Source organism: Phalacrocorax aristotelis, chromosome 4 (genome assembly GCF_949628215.1).
Source record: "Phalacrocorax aristotelis chromosome 4, bGulAri2.1, whole genome shotgun sequence".
Classification (NCBI taxonomy): domain Eukaryota; kingdom Metazoa; phylum Chordata; class Aves; order Suliformes; family Phalacrocoracidae; genus Phalacrocorax; species Phalacrocorax aristotelis.
Window position 1 is genome coordinate 39,968,940 of NC_134279.1, and position 7,940 is coordinate 39,976,879.

The 7,940-nt window shown below is 38.1% G+C and overlaps 1 long non-coding RNA gene across 1 annotated transcript; it reads right to left on the reverse strand.

Annotated features, from left to right (window-relative positions):
- Positions 1-841: 841 nt before the first annotated feature.
- On the reverse strand, positions 842-6,869 carry LOC142056383 (uncharacterized). Its single transcript, XR_012660312.1, has 5 exons — positions 6,691-6,869; positions 4,347-4,442; positions 3,165-3,268; positions 2,875-2,960; positions 842-1,912 (listed from the first exon to the last, which is right to left on the reverse strand). It is a non-coding gene; the product is annotated as an uncharacterized LOC142056383 (long non-coding RNA).
- Positions 6,870-7,940: the final 1,071 nt, after the last annotated feature.

Genomic DNA, 7,940 nt, shown 5'->3' on the forward strand with positions numbered 1-7,940 from the left:
AGAGTACAAGTTAAGGAAACAAAATGAGCAGGTTCAACAAATAAGAGGCTAGAACATTCCCACTATGAACTTAAGATACACTGAGATAAGTAGGAAGTTACAGATATGTAAGTCCAAAGGCTGTTCTTATCCTCTCTGATACACTCAGATATATATCCACTCTATACATTTTTGTCCCTTACTTATTCCTCTGAAAACTTTTTTTTTTTTCTACTGGTACTTCTCTGGCTATTCCTTCCACAGCCTCTCTCTTACCTTTTCCTCTGTCTGATTTCATTTTTTTCTGTTTCAGTTCATTCTTGAGCTAACAACCAGGGATATACCTACACTGCAAAAATAGCCAAGCAGATTTACATAAATTAACCTCTTCATTAGGATACCCAGCCCACGATTTGGCAAGCTGCAATTCACTGAAGAAGGTGCTCATCAGATCCTCAGCACTTGGAAGTTAGCAAATTATGCTAATTTATAACAGATGATGTCATAGCACAGGAGTCAGCTTTTCAGTATTTAGACAATCGAAAGTCTTGCCAAGAAACAGAATTGAATGACAGTTGAAAGCAACAAAGGGTAGAAAAACAGTAACAACTAACAAATCATTTAATGCTTTAATGGTGGTGCTTCAAAAACCATTTTAGTAGAATCTTCCTCAGGTCCATTCCCTCTGGTGCATGAGCTCTTTTTTTAATGTGTAGCTTGACTCGTTACTGGTTTTTAATTACAAAAACTGAAGGACTTGTTTATAGCAAACTAAATACAGTAGATTTATGAATAATATTACTCTCATTAATAGAGTATTTGTTACTTTAAAGCTAAGAAGGACACATTTGCATAAGTCTTTCTCAAGAACTGGCAGCGTGGCATAATTTTATTATGTCATGGATATAAAAAAAAGAAAACAACTAGAAATTTAATTGAGACCAGTGATATATGTCCCACTGCATTAACACAAATAACTAAAGTTAATATCTTACAAAGCTTATATTTGCTTAGCTTGGCCTATGTAGGTTCCTCATTTTATCAGTAATAGGAACAATCCCGGGACTGAAGCTGTAGGCGTCACACTTTCATAAGTCACTTTTTGACCCTTGCACCTTATTTGGTTTAGTGAACCATTTTTATGAAATCAAATAATTTCTGTTCTGTTACAAAGTTGGATTTTAAATAAAGCAGAAAATTTTTAAAGTTTGGATATTGCCTTTCTTCCTTTTCTGATACTTTATTGCGTTGAGTGTACTCTCTACAGGGTCAAGTCCACAGTTCACTTTCAGAAGTGATCAACAACAGCTGTGACAGCAGCGTCAGTGTATAAGGAGGTGCCTCTGCAAAAACAGTAAGAACTTATACTAAATACAAGCACTGTCGTGAAGGATATTTCCACTCCACTGTCGGCATTCGTTCCGGTGACAGGAACAGGTATTTACGCATGTAGACTATATGTTTGCTTTATACTTTCTACCTGTCCTAGATTCATTTTGTCCTCCAATTTTACTTCATCATTCCTATAGAAAAGTAATGATATTTTTATTGCCAATAAGCAACGTAGAGTATAATAAATGTGTATAGATATATATAAAAAAAGTAAGACTTCAAATTATGCACTTAATTCTGTCCAGCTGTCACTGAGCTCTTATTCTAATCTCCACTCTGTCTTTGTCTCTTAGGTTAAAAGCCCTGCTTGGAGAAATGCTGGTTTTTTCTTTTCATTTCAGTCTCGTATTTTTCTTTCATCTTTTCTGAGGCCATGATATATACATTTAGTCCTGACAGTTAGTTCCTTTATTTTCTCAGCCGTCCCACATAAGTCAACAAATATATTTGTGGAGGAACTTGCTACAGAGTTAGTGAAATCCAAGCCACACCAGGGTAATGGATGAGCTTTCTGAAGATCTCTGTGGGGCAAGAATTTAATCTAGAAAAGAAAAAGCCGTAGAATCTGGTCATGTAACTATTTTTCATACACATTTCTTTGAAGAAGTTAGACAAAGAAACATTACACAAACATCAAACACCAGCTCTGGTGCTGATTCTATTTCTCCCACCCAGTAAACTGATAAATCATGGGACACATCATTTCCTTTTGGTTACAGATGAACATTCAGTAAGTCTCATCTGGTTTTAGAGTGTTATAAATACATATATACACACACACACTTCAATGCAAACCTTTTAACAACCTTTCAAAAATCATCTTGACCTTCCCTATCTTTTTACAAGTTAATCTGATTCCAAAACTATCAGAATTCATTACAAAGGTTTGGGCTTTCCTGGTCTCCAGTAAAGTGTATCTCCAGTGGGGTAATTTTACAGTATTTTAATAGTGTCCCCGTAAAACACATAGTAATGGGGAAGGCTAGTCCAATTTCTCCACAAGGTGATCAACTTTTGTCTTTATTTTGTCACCACCAGCATCTCTTCCCACATCTGCACGTTCTTCTTTTCCTCATTTCTACCCAGCTTACTACAATCTGCTTTCACTGATGGAGAATTATATTAGAAACTTAGTGAATAACCCATGTTTTGAAAGGTTATTCGTATTCAAAAGACAGATTTTGCTTTCCAGCTATTTTTGACCTACTGGTATCCTGTTTAAAGGCATTTTCCTAAAACAAGGGTCTCCCTTAGCTGCAAACATATGGTAGACTTGTCAGCCTCTAAGGAAAATGGAAAGTTTCATGTAACCTTTATACCAAATAGTCCCTGTAACAAATGAGAAGATGCATCATATGGGGATGAGAAGAGAGAGTTCTCATAGTTTTCCAGGTAGGCAGTGACAGCCTATTAGACCCCACAGGAAAGACAGGTTACTTATGAACGCCCTCCCGACGTTTTTGACCTGGAGGACTCTTCTGCACGCTGGCACCTCCAGTTTACCTCTGAAGATTCCCCATCATATGAGGATGCTGAATAAGGTGTTTGCTTTTGAGTCCATTCTTAGTCTTTCTGTTTAACTGTTATTCCTATAAAGACAAAAAGGAACTTGAACTTTAAATGTGGCTTAGGCACTCAGAGATTTATATCAAATAACTTTGCATTTTATTTGCCACATTTGAGGGGTTAACCCTCTATGTTTTTTAGCCTCATCGCAGATATCTAAATGGAATTTGTGTCTGTTTGTAAAGCCTTCTTAAAGTATTAATAAGACCTCAATATGGGACACTAACCTTTTATTTTTAACAAAAAATGCATATTTTCTCTTTTCATGACAACGCTAGGATGTAGGCAGAGGATTCCGGTCTTCCATTCAACACGTCTCCACTGAACTAGCCTCCAAGAAAAAAGATGTGGTATTTTCTCAGTGTGCAATAGACAATGTGCAAATAGATGAACATTGCAATTTAATAACTTATTATAATGTTCTGTGATTTTTAATATTAAGTCAACTTACAGATTTATTCAGACAGATGCATATTTTTGCTAATAAATGTTGTCTCAGTTCAGACCTAAGTATTTATATAAGTTCAGAATTAACACTTTTAAAATATTTTTTACTATCAATGACTTGCCTTTCTCTTTAGCGATAGTTATACCTGAACACCAGTAGATGGCTCTGCTTGTACCCGTTCTTAAGGTACGGCAGCCGAGAAACCAATACGGCCAACAGTGAAAAGAAAAAAATGTGATGTGCTAGGCAGCTAGGGAGCTTATATTCCAGCTGCTTTCAATGGGATTTACCAGCTTTCAAAAGCATTATCAACCATCAGTTCCTTTACTGATGGCTGTTCAGATTAATTTTTTCTTGTTGTTTCTAATATCTAAGTTTTTATTGATATTTAACTACTTGGTGTATGGGTAAAAATATAATTTACATAAAAGAATACACTACATATATACGCACAATACAAAATATATCAGGTTTGCTTAATGACTTTCCTTAAAGAAATTGCATGCTATTATATTGAAAATTCTCATCAACTGTAGCATGCTTTCAGAAATCAGGCCCCTTCTTAAACTGCATCCAACTTTATCAGTTAAGAAGAGTGTGAAAGATCCATCCGCTTTATTGACATATGGGATAATGGAAGAATTTGACACTATATAAGAAAAGCTGTAAGTTTTGCATTCACATCTAAATTCAGGTAGATAAAAATATCTGCTGCAAAGGAGAAGTATGCACAAATACAGTCAATAATAGATTTTTTTCAATAGATACACAGGTGTAATTTACCTCTGACTGGAGTACGTGATTCTTCGGTTTATTGAATAAAATGGGGTAACCAATCCATTATACAGACGGGGAAGTTGTGGTATGTGTAACTATGTGTTCACTCTCAGAAATCATAAAGAGAGATTTGTAATAGCTGTTAATGAAATGTTTGTTGCAAAAATGATCCAGCAGAAGATACCTTGTGTGACAGAGATCGAATCATCTCCACATGTTCCCATTTCATTCAGGTGTTATTGATATTGCATTTCATAAGCATCACTCGCTCCTTTGCCTGCTGTGGAAATATTCCTGCTTAGATCACTGTACAAGAGATCAGAACTCAAAAATAGTAATGTCAAAATATTTGATATTTTTAAATAACAGAATAATCAGAATATTAAAAGAATACAGTTTAGTAATCGCCTTTAATTAACATGTAGCTAGTACAGTGAGAGGTGGCCGATGCTTTAGTTTGTATAAATGGTATTTGTGTTTTTCAGACCAAGACTTTACAGCAAAAAAGATCCTCACAAAGTGAGCAGAAAGATCCTTCTAAAGGACCATTTTTCATACAAGTCGCATCTATACAGATTTGGTTCTAGCTAACATAGCCATATCATTCCAATAGTTATTGCTTATATCAGTATGGATCTGAATTTTAAAAATCTTGCTGATATATTTACTGAGCTGGGTTTCTTTGTTATACTAGTTAGCCTTGTTTACAATTATGTTAATATTTTACTAGGGCTTAAAATTCAACATGATTTACAATGTACAAACTTCAGTCTCAACTGCCCCAATGGCATTGATACAACTTCTGTTGTTTCAGTTTGCTTGCGTATTGCCAGCATCCTGAAGGCAGGTACAAGAAAAAAACTTGTTGAGCTTTGCTTTCTCCTTCTGCTTCCACCACTCTGTAGTCTGATGTGGATTGTGCCTGCCACAAGCAAGGCAGCAACCGAAAAGCATCAGGGAACCACATTACATTAGATCCTTCCAGCTGTGAGTAATTAACTCAGTCCGCGATACCGAATAATTTTCTAGAAGTGGGATGATTTTAAAGAAACCTCAATGGGATATACACACAAATTCCTGGCAATCAGTAAGTGCCGGCTTCCCTTTATTTACTGCAAGCTTTTTTTTTTTCTTTTTTTTTCTATGCTTCTGATTTCTCACAACTCTGTACAAATCTATTGGACTCCTTTGTTTTGAGATTTCAGGGAGTCTGCTTTTTAGAGCTAAATCCTGTGAGCAACTGAACACTTTGATTTTCCATTGACTTCAAAATCCCTGGATTAACTATTGATTGGGATTTGATTTGGAGTTTGGTTGTAATGGTGGGGGTTTCTCTCATACATGTGAAACTTTCCACTACACAGAAGGTAGACTATTTGTATACTAGGAGTTTTACTGTTAAGAAAATCTATGCTTTCCTACAGACCTCTACAGATACTTTTTGTTTTAATAAGGATTTATTTACTACTCTCTCCGAGTCAAAATATGTTCCCGTTATTAAATGCATTGCACATAAATACATATTAAATAAATACAGGGTGCAGATAGATATAGACATCCAGTTAAGTGCAGCTTTACTTTAATAACTGCTCTCATAATAGCCTAAGCAGGCTGTAAATATCCCCTAGTGCAACTGTATATACTACTTCCGAAGTAGAAAAGGCTTGAACTTGCATTCTTGAATGAGCCAGCAGTATTGTTTCCTTACCTGCTAAAGTTACTTAACCAGTTTGACCAGGATCTAGTATCCTTCTGACTACAGACTTAACTTACTGAGAGCTGTCCCTTTCCGCAGCCAGCCGAGTAAACCTTTACCCTTTTTCCTAGGCGAAGCAGTAACAGTTCATGGAGCTGCCCTTCACAAACCTTGAAGTAGCTTTCATCTTGCTGGCTTTTGTCATTTTCTCCTTGTTTACCCTGGCTTCTATCTACAGTGACCCTCAAGACAACAAAGAAGGTAATAATCTAAAATAAATACAGTACTTTAGAGTTTTTACTAACTAATATTCTAATTACAGGTTTTGTGACCAGTCTCGCTGGTAGACTTACAGTACCTGACACTAGCTTTACGAATACCATATGAAGGGCGGAGAGCAATCAGTTAAGGCATCTATAAAAGTCACAAGCATAGAAACTGCAATAAGGTACGAAAGGAAGAACTGTTACAGCCGGATCTGCCCGCTCGGACAGAGCCGTGCCACGCAGTTGAGGGCAGCGCTGTGAGCAGCCTCCCAGTGAATAAGTGGCTGTTCTCTGTAGGGGAGGCTTTTCTCCTGGCAGCAGTCCTGCTTTGTGGTCTGAGGAGTTATAAGACATTTAGGCCGGCATAACTGAGGATGTTCTTGTAATCAAGGTAAATGTTTGTTTTTATTAGGCTGAGGCCAAGTCTTTGCTCCTTTTTAAAAGAGTGAAAATGCCATTAAAAGTGCGGGGGGTGTCTTTCTCCTGTTCAAAAGGGTTTGAAATCTGGAAAACACCCCAGCCCGATCCCCTGCTATTTCTACAAAGGAGATTTAACATAACCTTACACCATCAGCAGAGAATTCCCTTGTTACAGGCGTAGCACTGTCACAGTCACCATCGTGCCACCTAATCCCCTGCTGGCAGGAGGCTCATTGGGGTCGCTGGAGCGGAGCAGGAGTAGGTTGCTCTGGCCATCCCCACCAGCAAAGCAGTTCCTCTTTTCTTCCCAGCCTCCCATGAGATCACCCTGGCCCTGCTGAGCTTCCTCAAACTGCAGAAGGGGGGAGGGAAAAGAGGGAGGCAGGAAGTGACTGAAATAATCTCCTGAGGCACACAGCAATATAGCTGTTGGTTTCTGCCATATCTGACGGGAGATAATCCTGTGTTAACTTGATTTCTGTCTAAAAAAAATCTATTGTATGGGCATGTTGCTGAGCTACCCTAATGAAGTGTTCTTAATATATGTGTCATCTCGTAAAACTTTGGGCTGCTTAAGTACTTGTGGAACAATAGTGATCAGCATGAAAGGTAAGTAAGTGCCCCAGCATTTGCCGCTTGCATGCCAATTAGATTTCTTTCTTGCTCTTCTGCTCCCTTGGATTTTACATCATCTCTACACAGAAGGGGAAAGTGTTAGAAAACAATGCGCATTTCTGCGGATAAAATGTGGTTGCCATGAGAACTGACCTCATTCAGGCAGCGTGGACACAAGCAGTTTTTCCGGGGAGAAGTCCATTGTACCGACATAGCCAGAACAGCAACTCCTCAGGCTCTAACGAGGATGGGGGAAGTATGTGCTACAAGGCATGCAGTCCCCACGGCCACAGACAAATATCTGCAGAGCAATTTTGCGCAGGCATGAACAAGAAAACAAGACACTGTTTCACCTGTCTATAACTGCAGTGTACCTTACAAGATTAAAAAGTTAATGGAATCATATTGATTTTAAACTTATGCCTGCAAGTATGCATGTACCTAACCTTGGTCTGCTTCCTTGCCCTCAGCTTCCACAGTAACTTACTACAGAGATGTAGCGTGAGTAGCTCTGACAGTATCTCCTTACCATCAAAACTGCATGAGAACTTTCCAGTTGTCCTGTTTTTATCACCGTAGCCATGCTTTTGGTTTGCAAAGTGCAAGCTAAACCTTCTGCTGAGCACTATATGGGAGCAGGATCCTGATGTCAGATCCCATAGGTGCCGAATGTCTAGTAGACCTTAGTGTACTCAGCAGGGCTAGTTCTTATGTTCCAGGTTAAGACTATATTCAAGATGTCTTGTATGTGATGACCTTGGACAGAACCGCTGTGAGGACA